This window comes from Cavia porcellus, unplaced genomic scaffold, assembly GCF_034190915.1.
Source record: "Cavia porcellus strain 051 isolate PalLab524CR breed Dunkin Hartley unplaced genomic scaffold, mCavPor4.1 scaffold_10, whole genome shotgun sequence".
Taxonomy (NCBI): domain Eukaryota; kingdom Metazoa; phylum Chordata; class Mammalia; order Rodentia; family Caviidae; genus Cavia; species Cavia porcellus.
In genome coordinates this window covers 7,200,167-7,221,989 of record NW_026947493.1, presented here as the reverse complement: position 1 = coordinate 7,221,989, position 21,823 = coordinate 7,200,167, and the positions used below count along the sequence as shown (strand labels likewise).

The following is a 21,823-nucleotide window of genomic DNA, read 5'->3' as shown; positions in this document are numbered from 1 at the left end:
GGCATGGCAGTGCACAACTGTAATACCAGCACCCTGGAAGGCTGAGGCAGGAAGGTCCTCCAGTCCAACCAGTGGAAATCAGTAACTAGTAAGATCCTGTCTCAAAATAAAACAGCTGGTAAGGTAGCTTAGTGTAAAGATCCTGAGTTAAGTCCCCAGTACCGCGCGCACGCACACACACACACACACACACACACACACACACAGAGTGTATTTAAGACATTTATATTCCTTTCCAGTTTATTGTCTATTCATATTTTGATCCTGTTTCTTTCCTTTTGCTGAATTATTAGTCTTTTTAAAATTTGCAACTTTTTTTTAGTATTTTGGTTCTGGTGATTTGTGGTAGATTAACTAATGGTCCACTGGAAACCCCAGCTGAACTGAGTCAGCGAGGTGCTGGATGTGGAAGGTCCACATGAGGGTTGCTGCCAACAGCGTAAAAGCAGAACCAGGGGGGAAGATGGTGCTGCTGATTCTCCTGGAGAAGCTTTGTCTCGTTGGTTTTCCTGAAATGAACTCAGCTGTTCTCATCAGGGTCCTTGCTGTCACTGAGATGCCTGTGGTTCTCTTCAGGGGAGCTCTGGTCCTTACTTTGAGCCTCACTTCCTGGCTCCAGTGCAGAGCCCTCAGCCTGCTGGCACAGATCCTTCATCCCACTGGTGTAGACTCTCTAGCTTCCACCACTGACCTTTGGGCCTTCCCAGTGCAGATGTTTGGTACAGACTTGCATGGGACATTGTCGTGGACTCTAGGCCTCCATGGGCTCTAGGCCCTCAACTGGATTCTTTGGGTCTGTAGTGGGCAGGCAGCTCTCTTCCACTGTTTTGATTTGACTTTTGGGTGGATGTTATAAAATAATCCCATAATTATGTGTCCTGTATGAAATCCATTCCCTTGCAAACACTGAGAACAACAGGACTGAATCTAATGCCTTCCCAAGGACTATAGCACCAACCCTTTATTATAGTGCCCAGGTGAGACTTGATTGCAATCCTCCTGCTCTGGTCTCCCAGACTGCCAGACTCCTGGGACCACAGGCCTGCCCACATGCGTCACCCGTCTGCAACTTTGAATACACTGGAGTAAAGGCTTTGCCTGAAATACAAATCAGGTATGTTCCTTCAGCATGATGCTTGTCAATGGTGGTTAATAATATATAGAAACTACTTTTATATTGTTATGTTTATCCATCTTTTATGGCTTCTGAGTTTTTGTCATATTTTAAAAGGCTTTCTCCTATATTACAGATTTTTTCACTGTTCCTTTCTTTTCTTTCTTCTTGTGCTGGGGATTGAACCCAGAGCTTTTGCAATGAACTACAACCTTGACCTCTTCAGTTGTACTGACTGATTCCAGCACTGGGCACCTCTCCCGTCCTTTTTGATTTTTCACTTTGACAGGGTATCCTTAGGCGGCTACACTGTCCAGACAGAACTCCAACTATTCCTGTTTCAGCCCCCAAATCCTGGAATTATAGGTGTGCACAACAGGCTTCAATGATTGTTCCTCACTTCTAAAACAGACACTGAATGACTGACTGAGACCAGGTGTTGCTATGCAGTCCAGGCTGACCTCTAACTCAAGGTGATCCTTCTGCCTCAGCTCCTCTGTGCACTTGTTGGCTGTGCAGCCTCTGGTAGTGGTCCTGTCTTTGCCCATTTTCAATTGCTGAGCTTTGAGGGTTCTTTCTAGCCCACACACCAGACTCTTTGTGTAATATTTCCTCCTCTGCAGCTTATCATTCATCATCTTAACGGTATTTCCCAGAACATGTGTAATTCTGTGAAATTCTATATTCTATTTAGCATTTTCCCTTTTGATGGATCAGGATCAGTTTTGGTTGGTTGCTTGTTTTCTGAGATATAGTTTTACTATATAGTTCAGGGTGGCAGTGAAGTTACTAGGTAGCCCAAGCTGGTCTGAACACACAGCAATCCTCTTGCCTCAGTCTTCCCAGTGCTGGTTACAGGCATGTGCCACCACTCTGGGCTTTTTTTTTTTTTTTTTTTTTTTTTTTTGGATACAAGGTCTCACTATGCAGTTCAGGCTGACCTTTGTAGTCCAGGATGGTTTTGAACTTGCAGTGAGTGATCCTCCTGCCTCAGCCTCCTGAGTGTTGGGATTACAGGCATGTGCCACTACGCTTGGTTTTTTTTTTTTTTCTTGATTTTTTGAGATGGTTTTGGCTATGTAGTCTCAAGCTGGCCTTGAACTCCCTATGTACACTATGCTGGATTCAAAACAGGGAGATTCTTCTGCCTCAGCCTCCGAGTGCTGGGCTCCAAAGGCTTTTTACCCAAAGAACTGCTTTTGGACATTTGTCAAAAATGAATTGCACACATCTGTGTGCACCCGTTCCTGAGTACTCTGTTCTGTTCCATTACACTATGTCTACCTCTGTGTCATTACCACACAGTCTTGATGACTGTGGCTGTTCAAGTCTTGATACTAGGAAGTCTCCTACGTATCTTTTGAAAGTCTGTTATAGCTGTTCTGCTTTTGCAAGCATGTGATATGAAAACAGGAATAGTTGTTTCAAACTGTGCATGGTGGCACACACACATCTGTAATTTTAGCACTCAAGAAGCTAAAGCAGGAGGGTCACCATGTTTAAGTCCTAGTCAGTTTAAGGCCAGCCTGAACTACAAAGTAAGACCTGGACCCTGTCTCAAAAAAAGCAAAACAAAGTAGTAAAACCAAACTCCCCCCAAAAAAGAAAGTTGGTTTTTTCCTTTCTGTATGTATTTTCTGGTGTGTTTTTTTTTGTTGGTTTTCTGGAGACTGAAACCACGCCCTTTGCACTGAGCTGCATTCCCAACCCTTTATTTTCTGAGGCAGGGTCTTGCTAATTTGGACTTCAACTTGGAATCCTCCTGCTTTGGCCTAGAATCCCTGAGTGCTGGGATTATAAACCTATGCCATCACCCCTGAGTTAGATGGCTAACTCTTGGGCATGGCTTGCTTTATTTATTTATTTATTTATTTATTTTTGGTCTTTTTCCTTTTTATCGGTACCAGGGACCGAACTCACAACTGCCTGCTTGCAAGGCAGGCACTTATGCCACTGAGCTAAATCTCCAGCCTCCTTGGGCACGGTTTTAAAACGACCTTACTTAGCTGTGTGGTGGTGCATGCCTATAATCCCAGCACTTGGGAGGCTAAAGTAGGAGGATTACCTCAAGTTTGAGGCCAGCCTGGGCTACATAATGAATTCAAGCACAGTCCCTGAACTGCAGAGTGAAACCCTATCTCACCAGAGGGGGCAAAAAAAAAAAAAGACTGCACTTAGCTTGTTTGGGGTGGAATCAGAATTTAAGGTTCTTTATCATAAAATCAGTTCAGATGAGAGATGGGGGTGGAGATTTACTCCTACCAAAAACAATCTCATTCTACTGAAATTAGGGCAGGAAAGAACTTTGGTTTAGTTGCATCAAAAAAGCAACTCAGTTGCATTTTGATTAAAACATTTGCTAAATATCTACTTTATAGTGCTGAACATTTCTATATTATCTTACTAAATACTGGCAGTCTGAAATCACTTTTTTTGAGAAAGGGTCACACTACATTATCCAGCCTGACCTGGAACTTGCAGTCGTCCTCCCTTAGCCTCCTAAGTGCTAGGATTACAGGCATGGGCTACAATGTCCAGTGTTTTAAATCACATTTTTGAATAAGGCAGGGATACAGAAATAGGAAGTGTAACCTTTGCATAAAGATTGTTAAGCTACTTTGTTTTGTGTTTTATTTTCCAGTGCTGGCGATCCAACCAGGGCCTTTCACATGGCAGTCAAGTCCTCTACCACAGACTTCGTTAACACCACCTGAATGAGAACATCTGAGTCTAAAAGGCCAAGTCATTTACGGAAGGCCTTGCTGTTAATGCAGTCAGAGCTGGGTGAGAGACATGGCACAGCTGTCTGTGATGAATTATTCTGCTTCTCTTCACAGTTTTCTTAGCCTGGTCCTTTACTTGACCTCAAAGACAGACACATACGGGAACACAGTGGGGAGGGGTCTCCCCTTTCCCAGCTTGGCATCTTAAGGAAATGACAAGGTCTCCTGGGAAAGCAGCTGCACCTCTTTCTTGCAGCGGTGTCTCCCCACAGTGAGGGGCAGCTCTGCTCAGCGCTTACATAGTGTAACCAGGACTGCGCCCACTGACTTTCCAACAGCCAGCATCTAGCTCAGAGGGTGGACCAGGATAGGCACAGAAGCAAGCACAGAAGACATACCAGGCAGGAACACACATTTATAGACACGGCTTCTTCCTCAGGAGTCATCTGCAGACTTCAGCAGTAAGGAACAGGCTGCAGGGGAGAGGGTCAGACAATGGTGGGAGCAGCGAGGGTAAGCGGGAGGATTCTAATGTGGAAAGCAAATGGAGGAGTGTTTAAATGTCAAAGGAAACACATTTTGCTCAAGTATAACACTCTTTCTACAAGGTTCCAAGCCGAGACAGCTAGGGGAGTAAGAGGACAGGAAGGAAAAGCAGAAAATAACACTAAACAGACCTAGCTTTCTATTAGGGGCTGACTTCAGAGCAGGAAGCAGTCTGAAGTCAGAGGAAAACAGTCTTCATTCTAGAAAGTGTCCTGATTTTCTGTGTGTCCATGAAAGGAAAGCCTGGGCACACCTAGAGACATGGCAGCACCACTGTGGACATGGCAAAAAGAAAGAGGTGACCAGTGTCATCCTCCCCAGAATCCTGAAGACAGTTTCCACTTAGGCCCAACTCCTCCCCGAGCTCGTGTCCTGGTTCTGACAGGTAGCAAGCCTGGTGGATCACCCTTGCAAGTACCTCACTTCTGCTCCAGGGTCTCTGAGTGCTCCCTAACTACTACAGCACCTCCTGCCTTGTTTCTGTCCTATGCCTTTCTCAGTGTCTTCAGCACACAAGCCTGAGAGGTCCTGTGCAGTCTACGCACAGCTGGCCACCTCTACAGGGAAACAGTCACCTCTTGAACTGAGTGCCATGTGTGTGTATTATCTATTCACAGCAATAAATATAGAGCACCCCCCACCCACCCACACACACACTGGGGTTTAAACCCAGAGCCTCTGCATTGAGCTACACCCCAGCCCTGATCTATTTTTGATTTTTTTTTTTTTTTTTGTCTTTTTCCTTTTTATCGGTACCAGGGATCGAACTCACGACTGCCTGCTTGCAAGGCAGGCACTTATGCCGCTGAGCTAAACCTCCATCCCCCCTATTTTTGATTTTTTGAGACAGGGTCTTGCTATGTATTCCAGGGCTGGCCTTGAACTCACTATGCAGCCCAGGCCGGACTCAAACTTGTGACAATCCTCCTGCTTTGGCCTCCTGAGTGCTGGGATTACAGATGTGCACCATCACTCCAGGGTTTTATTTTTATCTGAAGACAGGGTCTCACTAAATCACTAAGTTGCCCAGGCTGGGCTCAAACTTGCTATCCCCCCCAGCCTCCCCCCACTGTAACTCCAGTGCTGGAGTTACAGATGTGTGCCATTGTCCTGGCTAGTTAGTAGTTTTAGAAGGAATATTTCAATAATTTTTTTATTTATTCTTTTGTTTTTCCACAAATAGTTACCTTTTTGGGGGCCTCTATTCTACAGCACTTAGATCTAGCATTGCATAAAACTGACAAAAATCTCTGCTCTTACCTTCCAAGTGCAGAGAGACAGATTAATAACTAAATGAGCAAGTAGATACATGTCAGCGAGGGGTATGTTGCTTTTTTGTTTGCTTTGAGGCAGGTCTTATTATGTAGCACAGGCTGGCCTTGAATTCATGGCAGTCATTCTGCCTCAGCCTCCCAAGGGCTGCGATGACAGGTGTGACCACCACACCTGGCAAGTTTTTCAGTTTTAATTTCTAGTACTACAAATATTAATAGACACAGCCTTTATGTGAGTAGACATAAATAAAACCTTTTAGGTCCCTAATCACTTTTATGGTGAGTTTGAGAACTGCTAACTCTGCTGCATATAGTGCAAGCGCTGCTGCCCGGTGCCTGCAGAGGAGAGGAGCGAACCAGGCTGCCATCGCCTCCACACTGGGAGACGCTGGGAGATGCGGACCAGCCGGTCCAGCACTGCTGTGGGATCTGACCCCTAGAAGTCTGCCTGCCTAGCTGGGGTCCTCCTGGTGGGAAGCTTCTGGGTCCTGCACAGGGCCAAGTGATGACCAGTAAGGGAAGCTGGGGACTCAGCGTAAGGAACAGGGAACACGGCTGAGTGGAAGACCCTGCCCTGGCTGGCAGCTGTGTGCTGGGTGAGCGCCGGCCACTCCGCCTTGAGAGCTCTCGGGATGATGCTGCTCTGCATCCTTGCTCTGAGCCGTACAGTACCGCCTTGCCTGCAGACCGTCCCCACCTCTGGTCTCTGGTTCTGTCACTGAGACTGTCCAGTCTACCTACTCTGAAACACTGCTCCCATGCAATGAGCCAGCAGATGATTACTTACACCCCATCACTGTGCCAAGTGGCACTAGAGATTCAAAATCCAGTAGAGATCTCGTTTCTGGGGTGAAAGTTTTCCTCTGTGAGGGCTGGAGAGTGTTTACACATAAAAATCACTGTGAAGCTGCATCTAATGGTGCACGCCTGTGATCCCAGCACTTGAGAGGCAACTTAGTAAGTTAGGCCCTGTTTCAAAATAAAACATAAGGCATTTTGAGAGTGTGAGGCAGATGGATCCTAAGTTTGGGCCCAGGCTGAGCAACTTAGTGAGACTCTGCCTCAAAAATAAATAAATTTTAAAAAGGATGTAGTTTGGTGAGAAGGCCCTAGGTTCAATCAACAACCAACTAACCAAACCAATCAACCAGGCAAGCAGACAAAGGGAGTAGCTCAGTGGTAGAGCGCTTGATCTAGCATGTCTGAGGCCCTGGATTTGATCTCTAGCACCACAAAAACAAAAACCAGCCAGTTAGGCATAGTTGTATGTGCCTGTAATCCCAGAGGCAGAGTCAAGAGAATCACTTGAGCCCAGGAATTTGAGGCCAGCCTGGGCAACACAGTGAGACCTCCCCATCTCAAAAAATGAACAAAAAACACCACCACCACCACCACAAAACTGCAAGAGGTTTATCACATACAAGGCCATAGGTTCAATCCCCAATACCAAAACCCAAAACCATACTGTGACAGCCAGAGAAAGAAAAGAGGATTTAATGAGTCCTAGAGGTATGTGGATCAGTAAGACACACAAGGAAGGAAAAGATCTTGATGTGACAAACTGAGGCTGAGTCAGGAAGATGGCCTTGACCAAGGGAGTCCAGCAGCTGATGCCAAGGAGATACTTGTCACTGTGAGCTAATGCACTGAAGGGGTACAGGGAATCAGAGAAACATTCTGATTGTTCTGAGCCACTCACTCCTTGCTCCTAAAGCTACTGCTCATCCATGCTCACTTCTAAACCTAAAACAATGAAGGCTGAAAAAACAAAACAATGAAGGCCGTTTTCAGCTTTCTCTTGTTATTTACTTATTCTGTTATACATTTCCCATGTGCCCCGCAGCCTTTCTTTTCATTTGGTACTGGGGATCGAACTCATGACCCTGTACTTGCCAGGCAAGTGCTTGCACCACTGAGCTAAATCCCCAGCCCCTATTCTTTGTTTAATGTAAACACAGGTTTGTTTGTGTATGTTCTTACAAAATGTATACAGTATTATCTGCATTATTTTTTTGTGTGTGTGTTTAAAAGCAGTATTGTGTCAGAGATACCATTCTTTTTTCTTTTTGAAAACGGGCACTGAATGAGAGCTTTGTGTATCCTAGGCAAGGACTCTCTGCTGTGCACTCTCCCTGACCCCTCCGTGGATCTCACTATGCAGTTCAGGCTGGCTTTGAACTTGCATGTAACCTTGGCTGGCCTCAAACTTGGAGCAGTCCTCCTTCCTTTACTTCCTGAGTACTGGGATTATAGATGTGTGCCACCATGCCCAGCTCCAGCCCCTCTTTTATAGTTTGGCCTTTGCACTGAGCTACATCTGTAACCTTCTGTATTATTTTTATTTTGAAACATAGCCTTGCCAAGTTGCCATGGCTGGCATTAAACCTGTGATCCTCTACCTCATCCTCCAGGTGCTGGAGTTACAGGTGTGCATCAGTGTGCCTGTCTCTCACTTCTTTTTAACTTTGCACTATGCACCCAGATGCCTAAACAACCCAGATGCCTAAATCTAGTGTATGGGGTTTCTGGTACTATCTATCTATCTATCTATCTATCCTTTAATCAATATTTAATGGGATGGGAGTAGGTAGAGGCCTGTAATCGAAGCTACTTGGGATACTGAGGCAGGAGAATCCCACATCTGAGTCACTCTGGGTAACTTAGAAAGATCCTGTATTAAAAAAAAAAAAAGGAGTTGATATAAGTCAAAGCCTCCCTGGGTTCAATCCCCAGTACAATGAACAAACAAATTAACTGGTAGGAACTGGTATGCTATGACAGGGCTGCAGTCCCAGTCTATTTTACAATCCAGGGCTGGGGATACGGCTCAGCGGTACAGAGCCTGCCTGCTAAGTGCGAGGTCCTGAGTTCGATTTCCAGTTCTAAAACAACAACAAAAACAAAACTGTCCAATCTATTTTACAGTCCGGTTGAGATACACACATTAACTGGGAGGCCAGGTAGCTTAGTGAGCCGTACCTCACCGTACCTCACTGATGGCAACACAATGAGAGAGAAAGAGCTCTCTGGGTTTCCATGCCCACGCCTGGCGAGTTTGCGAGACAACACACCAAGTATCTCCATCCAGTCTTCCCCTAGAGGGTGCTGGAGCGCTGTCATCTTTAACTAAAGGTTCCTTCAGCACCTAAAAATGTATTTACAACTCATTAGCACCTTGATAGCACTGCTACCAGTTTTATAGCCTTTTGACTCCTGGTCTAGGAAAGTGTGAAATTCTGCACATTATTAAGGAATTATTATTATTATTTTGTCTTTTTCTTTTTTATTGGTACCAGGGATTGAACTCACGACCACACACTTGCAAGGCAGGTGCTTATGCCCCTGAGATAAAGGAAAGTCACAGGCAATGTCAACCTTGGTCACCTTTTTTTTTTTTTTTTTTTTTGGCCATAAGGTCCAGGTTGGCTTGGAACTGACAGTGATTCTCTTGCCTCAGCCTCCCGAGCACTGGATTACAGGTGTGAGCCACCACAGCCAGCTCCTTAGTGATTTCTTAATCTACAAAGGGCTAATAAATCAAACATATTTTGTTTGTGTCTGTCTGAAGGTGGGAGAGTGGGGCTGAACAGAAAGTTTGGGCCAGGGATTTAGCTCAGTGGCATAAGCGCCTACCTGGCACACTTGAGGTTGTGAGTACAGTCGATCCCTGGTACAAAAAAAAAGTTTATAATCTGGAATGAAATGGGAAAACTTTTAGGATTAAAAAAAAAAATGGATGTTATTATGAGCAATGCTCCTTGTTCTAATCCAGAGCTTCCCAAAGGGGATGTATGTGTACCTGCCCTCCAGAGCTGGGGGCCGACCGGAAGCCCTGATCTGAGCTATAACTCTGCCTTTATTTTGAGACAGTCTGGCTAAGTAGCCTAGGCTGCATCTGTACTTGCAATCCTCCTGCCTCAGCCTCCAGAATGGCTTGACAGCTCCTCACAAAGTCCGTACCTCTCAGTGCCAGGGCTAGAGTGCCTGAAGAGCCCTAAGCTGATCAGGAGCTAAGTGAAGGCTCACTGCCCGGCTCTTCTCTCTCAGCAGCAGGCGCCTTCTGCAGCTCCTTCTGTCCCACCTGCGGGCTGCTCTGCGTGGGCCTCTAAGCAGCCGCAGGGCCTTGCACCATCCCCCACTCCCCAAAATCTTACACTGCTAGCAGGCTGTGCCTGAATTAATATGATTTACACATTAGTGACTTTACCTAACTTCTTATCGGACATGCTGAAATGTTCCTATTCCTGCCGTATTTTTTCTATTTTTGGTAAATATCTTGATTTTAGTATTTTGTGTATAAAATAAAAAGCACTCGCCCCCAGTAAAGGCCCACAAGGCTGCATCAGAAGCAGCCGCCACAGCCTTGCTTCCCAGTAACCACTGGACAGCACTGGTGTAATGAGTGGGCATGGGTCCTGAGGAGCCCTCTTCCTCCTTCACAGATAGTTGCCTCTGCTATCTTCCCATTCTCTACCCAGGGATCCCAGCAGTACAGAGCTGTGCATGGTGACCCTGTGTCAGCCTAGGGGTCGCACCCATCCTCCATGGGGACAACCAGAGTCAGCATCAAATGCAGTGCGAAGATTCAGACTTCTAAAAAAATCCATAAATACAACTAAACACAGTCATGGCTCTGACCCTTCCTGGAAGTATGACTTCTATTTTTCCAGAATTTTCCAGGGGTAAAACAAACCCTGGGATAGTAAACCCTGGAGACTCGGCAGTAGATACCTTACCTCCCAGGGTTCGCATGCAGATGTCAGTGTCTGGATATAGCCATCCAAAGCAGGGGTCAGTTCCAGTTTTTATATTTGTGTTTTGCTGCCAGACAAAATTTGCTGCAGATGCAGATTTTGGAATATGCACCAATCTTCCTCCTTTACCTGAGATGAAGCATCAGGCACATTCTAGACTATAATCATCATCATGCGTGAAATATGGCTGTGCACTCAGGATTCATATTCTGACACCACTCTTGCAAAGAATTTTCTCGAGGCCCAGTGATATAAAAGCTAAGCCTGCTTAGTCCCAGTACGGCGGGTTACATCTCCTGCCTGCCTGTCCCTCCCTCTCTCATGGCAGATATATTACTTCCAGCAGTCACTATTTACCATGCTCTGGCATTTTCTGCTATTATACCCACCCAGTCCTCTCCGGAACCTCCGAATACCCATCGCCACCTTACAAGGAAACAGAAGCTCAGAGGCATCTACTCTTTGTGTTCTATAGTTGTGTAGGCTGCCAAGCCAGGATCTGAATTCAAATCCCTGGCTCTAATGCCTGTCTTCTTCATTCTGCTGCCTCAAAAGAATATACTTCCCATTCTTATACTCTCCATTGTGGGGACTAGGTACATGCACATATTTTCTTTCCCCTTCCTCTTCTTCCCTATCCTCTTCCATCTTCCCATTTGTAAAACATTTGTCTCCCTGTTTCTTATTGTCTATGTTTTATTTTGTTCTTTATCTTGCGTTTTTCATGTAAGAGAAGCTGTGAGAGGGCCAGGGATATAGCACAGCAGCACAGCAACTGTCTAGCAAGTGTGAGGTCATGGATATCTGCTACCAAGTGTGTGTGTGAGGGGAGAAGCTGTGTGATATTTAAGCTTGTTATAGTCTTCAGATACAGTCATTTTTCTACAAATGATTCAAATTTATGCTTTATGGCAGAATAGTATCCCATTTTGTGTATTTGTTTTTTGTTGTTTTGGTAGATAGGGTCTCACTGTGTAGTTCAGGCTGTCCCTGAACTATGTAGCCCAGGCTGGCCTCTACCTCATGGCAATCCCCCTGCCTCAGCCTCCTGAGTGCTAGGATTACAGATGCATGCCACCCTACTCAGCTTCCATTGTGAGTACACTGTTTTCTTAATCAATTCATCTGCTGCTGGATATACAGGCTGCTTCCAAGATTTAGCTAATTGTTGTGCTGCTATAAACATGGGTATGCATGTATCAGTGTAAAATGATGTCTTCAGCTGTTCTGGGAAGCTATCTAGAAAGGGATTGGTTGCGTTCAATGGAATTTCTACTGCTGGCCCCCACCCTTCAGGTCTAGTTAGTTTTAGTTTACTGTGGAACTCCACACTAACTTCCCTAGTGGCTATACGAGCTTACACCCCCTCAATGGTGTACAAGGGCAGTGCCCTTTCCCCACAGCCTTGACAGCGGTTGTTTTTTGGTTTTGTTTTGAGACAGGTTCTTGCTGTATGTGGTTCACAGTGATCTTGGACCCAGGCTGGCCTCAAACTCTTGGTAACCCTCCTGCCTCAGTCTCCCAGGTGCTGAGATGACAGGCACGAGCCACTGGGTTCAGCTACTTTTGCTTTCTTGGATAAATTTTGCCACTGCTTTTGGCTCGTTTCATTCTGTTCTTTGTTTGAGATGAGAACCTGGAATCCAGCTCTGGAAGGGGAGGCGAGTAGCCCTGAGCTGGGCAATGTTTAGCTGGTAAGCCGCTTTAGAAGCTCTACTCAGTCAGGTCTTCCTTATTCTCTCCACACCCTTAGTGTAGCCAAAGATCCCAGCCACACTGAGCCTCAAGAATCTTCCAACAGTATCTCTGTGGCTCCAGTTCATGTGGTTCCCCCCACTTCCCCTCCATTTCCTTTTCTTTTTGAGACACGGAATTGATCCCAAGGCCTCTACACTACGCTATATCCTCAGCTCTTTTCATTTTGAGAAGAGGTCTTGCTAAGTCCAGGTGGGGCTTGAATTTACGATCCTCCTGCCTGGCTTCCCAGAGCTGGGATTACAGGCATGCACTGCAGAGCCAGCTCCAGTTTTCTTCTCAAGCAAAAAGGCAGATGTGCTTTCCTACAGATGGCAGAGCTCGAATGTTGAGGAGGAGCATGCAGCTAAGACAGATTTCTCCTCCTGTGGTCAGTGCTGCCAGGCCTTAGGTTTTCCAGTCCCTTCCAGAGACGGGTGGAGAAAGAGAGTGTAAGAAAGCCAGGAGACAGGGGCTGGAGATTTAGCTCAGCAGCATAAAGCGCTTGCCTTGCAAGTGCATGGTCATGAGTTTGAGTCTCGGTACCAATTAAAAAAAAAAAAGAAAGCCAGGAGACAGCATAGTGGCACAGTGCCAGCATGGCATGTGTGAGGTCCTGAGTTTGATCCCTGGTACCAAAAAAAAAAAAAAAAAAAAAAAAGCAAGTCTATCAGTCGTATTTCATCTGTCCAGAGCAAGGCTAGGACTCAGAGAGGACTCCAGCTACGAGAAGGACGCCAGCGAGGGAGGCTGGTTTAAATACACAGGTCCCACCAGGGACACAGGCACTACTTCTCTCCCCACACTGCTCTTTGGCATGCTACTGTCTAACACTGAACCCCAACGTGTGCGTGCAGATCACACATATTTCTGAGCACTGTTTCCTCCAGGACAAAAGTTCCAACAGAGATATAGGGAAAGGGTGAAAAGAATCAGATTCACAAGAATGAGTAGCTTTCAGAAATGAAGTACTCCACAAACCAGCTAAGAGGTCCTTATATTGGGCAGTCATTAGATGAAAATAATTCATTTTAAAGGTTTGCCAGAGAGTGATTGCAAAATCTCTGATAAAAACTGCCACACTTTAGGAAAACCTCAAATTCCAAATTGGTCTACACTAATGAAAATTACTAGAATGCTTTCGCCAGCTGTAAATTCTTTTTCTTTCTTTTTTTTTTTTTTAATCTGTACCAGGGATTGAACTCACGACTGCCTGCTTGCAAGGCAGGCACTTATGCCTACTGAGCTAAATCCCCAGCCCTTTAAATTCTTATGCTCTAAACCAGGTGTGGTGGCTCACACCTGTAATCCCAGCACTCAGGAGGCTGAGGTGCGAGGATTGTTGCAAGTTCGAGGACAGCCTGGACTACAAAGTGAGCTCAAGGCCAGCCTGAACTGCATAGCGAGACCCCTTCTCCAAAAAAAAAAAAAAAAAAAAAATTTCTTATGCTCTACCAAAGCTCATGCAAGCAGAACCCCAAATTGGCTTCACAGCAACAGCAATAGGACCTTACCCTACTTGTCCAGGCAAGCCACTCATCTTCATCATGGATCTGATGTGAGGGAAGAATCAAATTACATGTAGGTCTTCCAAGACCAGAAACCTAGAGGCAGAAATATGGCTAGGACTCTCATTCATTTCTTTTTATTTGTACTTGTACTTGCCGGGCAAGGCATTGTGCCACTGAGCTATGTCCTCAACCACTTATTACTCCTCCATCAAGGACACTTCCCAAGAGAACTAGCTCTTGTCCAGGAGTGCTTTATTAACATCCTAAAGATAAACCTGAGGTGAGTCAATGAAGCAGTTTGGGATCCTCTTTTACAGAGATTTTTGTTGTTGTCTGTATTCCAGGATCTCATTTTGCATTCCAGGCTGGCCTTGAACTCAAAGCAATCTTCCTGCCTCAGCCTCCTGAGTGCTAGGATGACAGGCGTGTACCACCTACAGAAACTCCTGAAGTCAGACTGAGGAGCTGTGTGTTCTGATGCACAGTGGAAGCACCTGGAGAATTTTAGATTCCTGGCCTCCCACAAAAACCCTGACTCAGTTTAACTGGATGAGAGCTGGGTGAGTGACAGGATTTAATTTTTTCCCCCAGTACTGGGCATTGAATCCAGGGCCTTTTCACTAAGCCCAGCTCCCCACCCCCGCCTTTCATTTCTGGGACTGGGAACTGAACCTAGGGCTTCACACTTGTTAGGCAGGGATCCTTTGCCCCTCAGCCTTTTTATTTCCGATTACCAATAGAAACCATTGTTAAACTGGGTACGATGGTGCACGCCTGTCATTCCTGCACTCAGGAGGCTGAGGAAAGAAGTCTGCCATTTGTTTGAGGCCAGCCTGGGCTCCGTAAGGGATTCAAGACCAACCTGCACTACATAGTGCTACCCCATTTCCAGAAACAAACAAACAAACAAACAAGCCATTATCAAGCCAAGTGCCAGAGTGGGAGTGGTTAGGAGGAAAGGAGGAAGGACAGCAGTCACCAGCAGTCCCCATCTGCCCCAGGCCATGGAGGGGGCTGCTGAGGATGCCAAGGATCTGAGAGATTCTGAGAGATTTTGGAAACTATGTGAATGTGCACTGACCCTATGGAAGCACACACTGTATCAGGCTGGAGGTGGAACCTGGCAGGGGTCATTCTGTCCTGCCTGAGGAGTCCTTATCTGAATGCAAGCCACTAGGAACCAGAGATTTCACACCTTGGAGGAACCGCTGTGAGGTCACCTGGGGTTCAAATGCAATCCCATCACCTAGGGCCTTGCGCCTAGGCAGGACTGGCCTCTGAGTAACATGGCTGCCTTGTGCCAGGCACTTTTCCTTCTATGCTTCCTTAGCCAGAGCCTGTGAGGTATAGCCAGGGGCAGAAACCTATTTTTTTTTTTTAACACTTTTTTCTTTTTACCGGTACCGGGGATTGAACTCACGACCAGCTGCTTGTAAGACAGGTGCTTATGCCGCTGAGCTAAATCCCCAGCCCCCAGAAACCTATTTTTCTTTGTGTTAACCTCTACTAAGCTTTTCAGGGTTTGCTAATAGAGCAACAACACTGAAATGCCTTTCCACGTCGCTCCAGGGCAGGGGAAGTGGTACTGCATGGAAGAGCTCCTGAACAGGGCGGCCTGAGCCTGGCTGGCTTGGGAAATAGCGGCTCACATTATTACCAACAGTTCTAGACACTCCACCTTTCTTCAGACTGGCAATAATTATTTTGAAATTTTCATTGGCTCCTTTTATGAGTTAAATTGTACCCAATATATGTACAACCTCTAGGACCTCAGAATGTTACCTGATTTGCAAATTGAGTTTTTGCAGGGGTAATCAACTTAAAATAAGGTCACAAGGATCCAATTATCACTGCTCTTCCTACAAAAAAAGGGAGGAATTTGCAGAGGAAGACAACAATGACCACATGGCATAGTGCCAAGCCAGGGACACCACAGACTGCCAGCAAACACTAGAGATACAGCAGGTGTCCCCTCGAGAGACCTAAATGAGAGGTGGCCCTAGAGGACCTTTGATTTCAGATTTCCAGCCTCCAGAAACTAACAGATGATATATTTCTGTTGTTTTAAGCTGACTATAGGGAGCCGTTGAAGCTGGCGATTGACCACATGTGGTGGGCTAAAGCAAGGCCAGCCCAGAAAATAACAGAGACCAAAACTATGTAAACAAGTTGTTTCAGCACCAAGAAGGCAAGGGGTCCAGGTCTGCCAGGCAGTGGGTTGCTAGGCAGAGGGGCTGAAATTGACATCATTTTTCCCAGTATATAAATAAAGGTGCTCCAGTGGTTGAGCAGTTCCTTTCCTCCCATCAGGAGGATAAGGTCTCCACCTGACCCCAGCTTTGTCTTGTCTTTATTTTTCTCATCCTCTCGCTGTCCTTAACCCCAAGAACCTCAGGAGCTGCACTGGGTTGTGGCAACTGATGCTTTTTAAAGTCCTAGAAAATTAATATGCTCCAAATGCAGAGCCAGTGTTGATTAAATCAACTTTTAACTAAGCTCACGGAATTTTACCTAACAGATTGCACTTAAGTTCAGGGGTTCTCAGGCAAGCAGAGAATGGTGATGCTGGCAGAATTCTAACACAGGAGTGGGAGGGCTTCCCCTCCTCACACTGTTGACTCAGAACAAGCAATGGGGCAGGACAGCACCCTGCCCACCACTCCCAAGACCAGGCAGCTCCCAAGATCCTCTTTTCCTCAACTCCCCTTGGAAACCCTTGCCTGCCTAGGTAAACGGATAACCCCTTGGGTCTTCTTCAAACAAACCTATAGATTCAGTGTTACCCCACTCAAAATCTCAGCAGGCTTTTATCTTAAAAAATTCACAAATCGATCTCAAAATTATTACTATTTTTTAAGGCAGGGTTTCTTCTCTGGCCCTGAACTTGCTACATAAACCAGGCTGTCCTCAAACTCAGGTGATCTTCTTGCCTCAGGTTCCCACAGGCCAAGAACAGCTGAAGTGATCTTGAAGAAGTACAACAAAGCTTGAAGACTTAACACTACTGAGATAGCAGATGAGGCGGTGGCAAAACTGGCTGGGAAAGCAGGTGGGACCTGTTAATTACAAGATCCTGGACAGGTGAGCAGAACAGTTCCCAAAGCCCAACATGCAGACTTCTCAAGAGAATGCGAGCAGGTTTCCCATAGGAGCATTGGGATCTGACATCAGTGTGAGATGTGGGGTCCCAGCACCACCTCTCAGGACCCAGATGTAGAAGTTCCGAAAAGAAGTTCTTCAAGATGTGGATAGCATAAAGGACACACACAAGAGAGTTTGCTGTGGGGATGTCCTCACCATCATCCACCCTGCATCCTCCAGGGTAAACTTTCATTTTGCTTTTCCTCTTTTACTGAGCCCAAGCTTGCTCTGCAGAGTCAGTTTCTCCCTCACTCTTCACTTTTACTTTTTAAATAAACTTTGCTATCATTTTTTCTGCTTGTTGTGTTCAATACTTTGTTCCAGATAAGAACCTGGAAACCAACTTCAGAAGGAGATGTGAGTGCCACAAAACCTCGTAATATTTGGCAAGTACATTTCTAGAAGGAGCTAGCTGGTAATATTACTAGACATCAAAATTTACAAAGCTATAGTTGAGACACTGACAGAGGAATAAACAAATGAATGACTGGCACAGAAGAGCAATCTGAAAGGAACCCTTACATGTCTCCTGATTTACAATAAATATGATTCTGCTATACAGCGGGGGCAAGGAGCTGAGCCGATCAGATACTCACATGGAAAGGAGCCCTAACTCCCAACTCACACCCTAAACAAAAGTCAATTCCTGACAGACTGCAAGTCTAGATATAAATGTGGCCAGGGGTGGTGGCCACATCTGTAATCAGCACTTGGGAGGCTGAGGTGGGAGGACTGCAGCAAGTTTGAAGCCAGCCTGAGCTACAGAGCTCAAGGCTGGCAGAACTACATGATGAGATCCTAACCAGAGAGGTAGAGGGAGAGAGACTTGAATTTCCAAATTGTCAATAAACAAGTGAAGAGATGCCTGATCTCATTACTCATCAGGAAAATATGAACCAATACCACAACAATACACCAATATACCCTAACTACAATGGTTAAAAAAAAGATGATAATATCAAGCATTGGAAAGGATACAGAATAAGCAGGATTCTGATACAGTACACTGGAAGCAGGACTTTCAGGTTTGCCATCTGGAAAACTGGCAGTGTCTGCTAAAGGTGATCAGGATACTTGTGACATAGGAACTCCATGCTTAAGTGTATGTGCTCTGGAATGTACACATTCCCCAAAAGACATGCACAAGAATTCCCACTGTAGTGTATAACCGCCCCAAGCTACAATTATTTTTCAAGTCAGGGTCTCACTATGCTGCTCAGGCTGGTCTCAACCTCATGACCCTTCTGCCTCAGCAACGTAACTTGGATTGCAGGCAGGAACCACCACTCCTGGCTGCATTTTTAAATGACACTCACCTGTGGCCATCAACAACTGTGCAAGTAACGGATTATTCACATTATGAAGAATAAACAAACCTAACCACATGTAGTGACACAGATGAATTTAGCTGGTATAATGCTGAACAGCTCAACATAAAGTATATACTGTAAATTGGGTATGGCGGTGCACTCCTATAGCCTTAGCACTCAGAGGCTGAGGCAGGAGGATCACAAGTTCAAGTACAAGCTGGGCATGTGAAGCAATTTAACGAGACCCTGTCTCCAAAAGTGAAAAATAAAGAAGGATTAGGGATGTAGCTCTGTATGAGGCCCTGGGCTCAAACCCTAGTATCAAAAACAAACAAAAACAAAACCTTGGATTTAGCTCAGTGACATAAGCACCTGCCTTGTAAGCACATGGTCATGAGTTTGATCCCCAGTACAAAAACAAAACAAAAACAAAAAAAACAACCCTCAAAAACAACCAAACCAAACCAACAGTACTATAATGATTCTCCCCTCCAAGTACTAACCAGGCCTGACCCTGCTTAGCTCCTGAGATCAGACTAGAGCAGGTGCGTTCAGGGTGGTATGGCTGTAGATTGTAATGATTCTATATAGCTACTCAAAATGTTCAAAATGCATGACACCATGCAGGGCATGGTGCCATGAGCCTGTAATGCCAGTACTTGGGAGCTGAGACAGGAGGATTTTCAGGGAGTGTGATGCTAGTCTGAGATCTCAACTAAGTTCAAGGCCCAATTGAATTACATATCAAGACCCGGTCTCAAAAACAACAAAACAACAAAAACCAAAATGAGTATCACACACTTACGATGTCAGAGGTCAGAAATAATTCTGAGTATCAGGCTACTGCAAGGGAAGCATGAAAGTGCTTCTAGGATTCTGACGATACTGTGCTTCTTTGTCTAGGAGATGGTTAACATGTGATGTGTTTGCTCCGAAAATTCCATGGCCCAGTGCAGGCCAAGTGGTGCTTACCTGTAATCACAGTTACTGGGGAGGCTGAGACAGGAGAACTGCAAGTTCCAGGCCAGCCTGGGAAACACAGCAAATCTAGTCTCAACATAAAGTAAAGGGCTAGGGATGTACATCAGTGATAAGAGTGCTTGCTTAGCCTCTCCGCCAGTATAAAGATGAGAAGAGCAAACTGGTTACGCTGGAGCAGAGTATAGGAAGAGTGCACTTTGCATTTAACCTAGAAGGTAATTAAGGAGTCACTGAGGAAAAACAAAACAAAACAATGCAACAACAAAAGCCATGACCTGCACACTTATGATCCATGCATGTACTTATATTATTATTAAGACCTATTAATGTAGACCAAGATATTGTGAAATAGGAAGAAAATGTTCAAATGGGAAGGGGAATAGGGGAAGGGGAAAGGAAGGGAAAAGTTTTTAAAAAATGAGAAAAGAAAGAAAAAACAATGGATAGCTCAGTAGCACAGCACCTGCCTGACAAGTGTAAGGTTGTAAGTTTGATTCCTGGTACAAAAAAGAAGAAAAAGAAAAAAACGAGAAGGAAATGAACAACAATCTTTGGTCTCAAAAACAACAAAACAAAACAACAAAAACCAAAATGAGTATCACACATCACTCCTGCTGATGAGTGACAGGGATGACAAAGCAGGCAGCGAAGCTGAAGCTGACCAGCTCTGACCTCGGGCAGGGGCCAGGGTGTATGTAACACAACATCAAGGGCCAGGTGGGGTAGGGAGTGGAAGGCTCCACTTGGTTGCTGCTCCTTCTCCTTACTGGTACTGGACTCCAGATCTTTAGCATAATTCTAAAGAAAAAGTTAAAAACTGAATTAAATAAATAAAGCTAAAAGCTGAAAAGCAGAAGAATGCTTGGTAAATGGAAACATATATAATACTTCAAGTATATTAAGTCGGGAAATTTTTTGAAAGGTAGAAATAATCAAATGAGAATGCCGCCTGTTCCCTGAATCAATTTAGGGTTAAGAGTTTCATTTGATTATGATGAGTTCACGGAAGTAGAAGGTTATTTAATAGTCTTTTAGGTATTTTTAGAGAATATACAGTACAGCGTGGGGGAGAGGATCTACTTAATTTCTCACCATAGCCTTTTCATCACATAGTTTGTTGCTATGGAAAAGGCCCTGAAGGTAGCAACTACAGAAATAAAGGACCTGGTGGGAGCAAGTACAGGGGTACTGGATTAAACAAAAATTCCTCAAGCAATTAGCAAATAACAAGACCTATAAGTGACATACTTCACATGCTTTTCTGAACCCCAACCCCTCGGGAAAATACACGGCCTGGTTGGCTATTATAATTTAACTCAAAAACAGAGAAGCCTGAATGGGCGTAACAAAGCCAAAGCCTGGCAGACAAAATGCAAGGCCATTTAGCAAGGCTGTCTCATGCCAGGAGGCACCAGCTACCTACCCACCCTATCCTGGGGAAATTATCTCCAGCTGCCTAAATTATACAGTCGGTGCCCTGTGATTTCTTTGTTCTGCAGAGCCTGAGGGAGATGGGATAATGAGGTATCAGAAGAGGTAGAGAGCAGCCCCTCATGGGGGTGCAGGCAGGGAGACAGTGAGCTGCTACAGCCTCAGTAGGAGCAGCCTGGGAATGAGGCTCTGCCCAAACTGGTCTGAACCAACTGCAGTGGGAGAAACGGCTTGCCAAGTTCATTAGTAGCTTCTGCCCATCATTGTTCTGGCTGCTTTATCAACCAGGGCAGGGCCAGGACCTATTTTAGAAGGGTAAGCACTGAGACCAGAGGGTCCCACATTTTCCAGATCGCTTCATGACCAGTGATTAGCAAAGACAATCCCCTGTGCGTTCCTTACAAGGTGTTAAAGATGCGTAAACACTGGCACCAGGAGGACCACCAAGCTTGTACACTTTACAATGAGGAGGTCAAGGACACAGCTTTCCCAGGGCAAGGGCTCTCCAATGTGCTCTGCAATGGTCCTCCTACTGGAGCCCCCACGGCCAAGTGGACCTGGCCATAGCGAGCTGTGTTCAAGGCTTTGGCATTTCTCGCCTCAGGAACTCAGGACTTGTTAAGGGGCAGCATTAGTTGGAGACTACAAGGTTTTCGCTAGTGAACTAGCAAAAGTCCCGTTTGAAATGGGCTTATCGGTCGAGCCCACAAGCTGGTCACCTGCCCTGGCTTTGCTGGGGAAGCCCTGTAGGGAAGAAAGGGTTGGGTAAGCGCACTAGAGCAGGCATCTCTCTCCTTGGGGGATGAGTCTATCTTGTATTTTGCAAAATGAAACTCAAAAAAGCTTGGGACTGAAATTTCTCCTCAGGGCCTCAGGATTTCAATATACCACAGCGGACAGATAAGGTAATCCTCAGTGTGCATGACCACATTCTGCCCTGAAATACCCCAGGGTAAGTAGTAGGTGGGCAGACCAAGTGGGCTGCTGCTTGCAGTAGGGGCAGGGTGAGAGAAAGCAGGTATTGATTTCCCTAACGTTTCCTTTGTGTGGCTGCTGTTGCCATGTGTGGGCTGTTGCTATGAAGAGCTTTGGGGCCAGACAATGGCTACAGGCCCTCCATGACTGTGCTGTTAGCAGCGCTCTTCCTGCAGGAGTCAGGCCAGCAAGCAACCGGCCAGGGAGTGGCGGGAACCTGGTCACCGTGGGCCACTTCTCTAGCCAGGCAGAGTGCGGTCTAAAGACAGATGGAAGGTGAAAGTGTGTTAATGATGGCCTGAGATAGAAAAGTCAAGGCCTGAGCACCA

At 45.7% G+C, this 21,823-nt stretch overlaps 1 protein-coding gene and 1 long non-coding RNA gene across 5 annotated transcripts in view; one reads left to right on the top strand and one right to left on the bottom strand.

Moving 5' to 3' along the window:
* The window catches only part of Znf609 (zinc finger protein 609), a 218,929-nt gene that overhangs the window by 14,688 nt on the left and 182,418 nt on the right, over window positions 1–21,823 (bottom strand). The gene's annotated exons all lie outside the window — the stretch shown is intronic.
* LOC134477822 (uncharacterized) lies at window positions 781–17,039 on the top strand. The gene is made up of 3 exons (XR_010050050.1): window positions 781–1,114; window positions 3,756–3,898; window positions 16,592–17,039. It is a non-coding gene; the product is annotated as an uncharacterized LOC134477822 (long non-coding RNA).